Source organism: Vitis vinifera, chromosome 19 (assembly GCF_030704535.1).
Source record: "Vitis vinifera cultivar Pinot Noir 40024 chromosome 19, ASM3070453v1".
Lineage (NCBI taxonomy): Eukaryota > Viridiplantae > Streptophyta > Magnoliopsida > Vitales > Vitaceae > Vitis > Vitis vinifera.
The window spans coordinates 11687598-11690926 of NC_081823.1; the positions used below are offsets into that span (position 1 = coordinate 11687598).

The 3329-nt window shown below is 43.7% G+C and overlaps 1 long non-coding RNA gene across 1 annotated transcript; it reads right to left on the reverse strand.

Moving 5' to 3' along the window:
- Positions 1-2101: 2101 nt before the first annotated feature.
- Positions 2102-2778, reverse strand: LOC132253471 (uncharacterized). The gene is made up of 2 exons (XR_009465323.1): positions 2605-2778; positions 2102-2221 (listed from the first exon to the last, which is right to left on the reverse strand). It is a non-coding gene; the product is annotated as an uncharacterized LOC132253471 (long non-coding RNA).
- Between the last annotated feature and the right edge of the window lie 551 nt (positions 2779-3329).

The window sequence follows — 3329 nt, forward strand, 5'->3', positions numbered from 1 at the left end:
CCTTTGATCACGATCACCTAGGATGTAACACGTCCCTCTCTCAAAGCAAATCTTTGTCCAGCTTCAAGAGGAACAGCAGATATCAACTCGAAAAACTACTGTAACATCATTCCCGGGCATAACCATCTTAACTTCTTCAAGCAATTGAACCTTCCTAGTGGCATCTGCAGTCCTCAGGTGGCTTTGATTTATCAGAAGAATTGAAAGCCGAAGATTTAGGCATTGGAGGGGTCACATGCATTAGTTGCCTAGATTGCTTAAATGCCAATTCCTCAAGCCGATGTGTGTTAACAGGCAGCTGTGGTGTAGTGCAAGCCCATGATGGAGCCCGTGCCAATGCTTCAGCCATATTAAGACCAACTGTAATACTTGGAAGCCCAGGTGCTGTGGCAGAACGATATTTTGTTGAGCAGATGAGGATCCAATGAGCAAATTCTGAACAGCCATGTTCAACCCAGGTGACGAAACCCTCCCAAGATCCAATTCGGTTCCAAGTGAAGAGAAATCCTTATCAAACACAGTCTTGTGGATGGTTTCTCACAAAGCAATCTCATGGTTTACACTTTCTGCTTATTTATGAAGTTTGCTAATCCTTTCCTTTCTTATCCTCGGGACGACCTTCTTCCGATCGAGCCTTCCTATCCTCGGTGTGGCATTTATACGACATAACCCAACTCACCTATCAACCCATATCTGAATTTGGCTGCGTCTTAGCAAGATGCTTCACGGCGTCTTTCTCCAGCTGCAGCCACAACGTGTCAGCTGCCTCCACCCAAAACCTGATATGCTGAGAAGTTTCCGTCTATTATTGGATTCGGTATCTGATTCCTCAGTCGCTTTCATTCTCTCAATCCCTTCCATGCATGCATGAGGGTTGGTGTTATGTGGTGTAAGGAGAGAAACGGGTATGGGATGTGATCAAATGGGTGTATGTGTGAGGGTATGAAATATAGGTGTGGAGACGGGTATTATAGGCAAAAGAAGTGGCCATGCACATGAGATGAGTGTGAAGCACGGCCACGGGTAGTGAGAGAAAATGGGTGGTTATGTGTTAAGTATGAGTGGTGATGAAATGTGTATGAAGGTTTAAACAATGGGTTTGGAGGATGGAGATAGGAGTGAGTGGAGTGGGTGGTTGGACGAGTAGTAAGGCTTAGAGAGATGGTAGTGGGTTTGGAATAGGTGCAGGGGAAGATAATGAATGAAGATGAATGAAGAGAGCGTGAGATAGAAGATGGATGTGATGGACAAGAAGGTGGCCACGTGCCTGGAGCTTCATGTATATGGGTATGAAAGAGTTTGAAGAGAGAGAAAAGGTGGTAATATGGAATGGGTTTGGTGGGTGCAAGCATGAGGCATGAAGATGAGGGTTAGTATGGAAGTGTGGGTATGATGAGCGAAAGAGAGAGATGAGATGAGTGCATGGTGGTGTAGAAAGAAAGGTGATCATACAAATGGGCATAGGTATGGAGGTATAATGGGTATAGGGTCATGGGTATGCTAAATGGGCAAAAAGGGTATAAGCCCGAAATTAATGGAGTAGGTAGTGGGAGATAATAGGAAATGGGTGTTCATGGGGATCCTCTGCGTACATGGTGGGAAAGGAAACAGTGAAGAGTACCCACAGCCAACTGAACTTTCATTATTCCTCTCATTTTAACATAAGCTTGACCACAATATTTCTGAACTCTCTCTTAGGACTCATACTTCCGATGGCTATTTTGTGGTCTACAATGCCAATGGTGATATTTTCCGTCTTTCAAAGCCGAAAAGAGGTAAGTGACCCTCATCAATCGAACAACTCACTTTCTTATATATTCAGGCAACAACTAGAGCAACTCCAGATCTATGAATAGTATGGGCCCAAGAATCTGCTTAACAGAATGCTCCAAATCTTCAACAAGTGTAAATCAGTTGGATACGATTGCACATTGTGTTGTAGCGTGAACAACAGAGATGGCAAAAGGACTTCATTGTCATGACCGAAAAAGCGTCAACTTCTTTCTCATTGACTGGCATAATATCCTCAGTAACAAACTGATCCAGATCAAATATAAATGCAGTATTCCCACAAGATACAACCGGAACAGGACCTTGCTTCTTTTCCATCTAAGATCTTTGCGCAACCCAGATCATCTGGAGGAGTTTTGTTCATCCTCAACACTCACGAGCTATGATCTGTGCTATCACCACCTGGCTCTCTCAAATAGGGATGTACAACCTGATGTATAACAAGGTAGGATGCCGAAAACAGGGGAATGGCAAAACCAAATAGAAAACAAACCAGTGAAACAAATAAAACAACCAAAGCCATGTTTCATGTTTAGATCAACAGGTTTGGCTGTAGGTGAGTGAACTAGAATGCACCTAAAGAGATAAGAACAAGACAAAACTCCTATATGTGGCATAGCGAAAACTAAAACAGAGCTGAGCCATTCTCAAATCATCATAAGGAAAATAGGCAAGATAGCCGCCAAGGAAATCCGAGAACCAAGCAGGAACCATAAGATAGAACGTATACCCAAACAAATCACAGACAATATCAAGCAAAAGGAATGAAACTACATACTGATAAAGAATATGAAGGATCCATGGCAGTCATACCTCGCTTTTCTTCCCCCTCAAGCTCTCTGTTCTCTCTGGATATCTTAGCCAAAACTCCTCCTAGTTTTCCCTCTGAGCTCTCCTCAAGCTCCCAGAAAAACTCTCCCTCAGGCTCCTCCGGAATCTCTCCTTTTTCTCTCCTCCTCTCTCAATATCCAGCTTGCTCCTTGCAAAATCAGCACCCTCTCTCCAAAAACATGCTCTGTTTTTCTTAGCTTCTCCCTGGTCCCTGCATCCCCTAAAAATCTCCTTTTCTCCTTTTTCTTTTCTCTCGGATTTGCCCTTCTAACCATATCTGCAGAGACAGCCCCCTTCATGCAGCTGGCAACCTTCCCATAACAGAAAAATACGCTCCCCTGATTCCAGAAGATTCTTTCCCTTTACAGGTGTCTTCCCCGGATTAGTCCATCAATTCCACTATTTTGATCCCATATTGACTAATTCGGGAGTGACACGTGGCCAGAATGAGCTGCATGAAATAGCACCCAAATAGGGGTCTACAAATATGTCCCTCTTTGGTAGAGTTCACGAGTGTAAAGAATATGAACACTGGAGTGAAAAGCAAGTGTGAATAGTGAGTGCAATGAAGTGAACTCTACTGAAGAACAAAGGAGACCCCCAAAAGGACACCAGTGGAACCCAAACTCACTCAGGCCAACAGAATGAACAATGAGGCTCTAATCCTAAGAGAGAAAAATGTCACAAAATGCCTCTGAAGCCACACT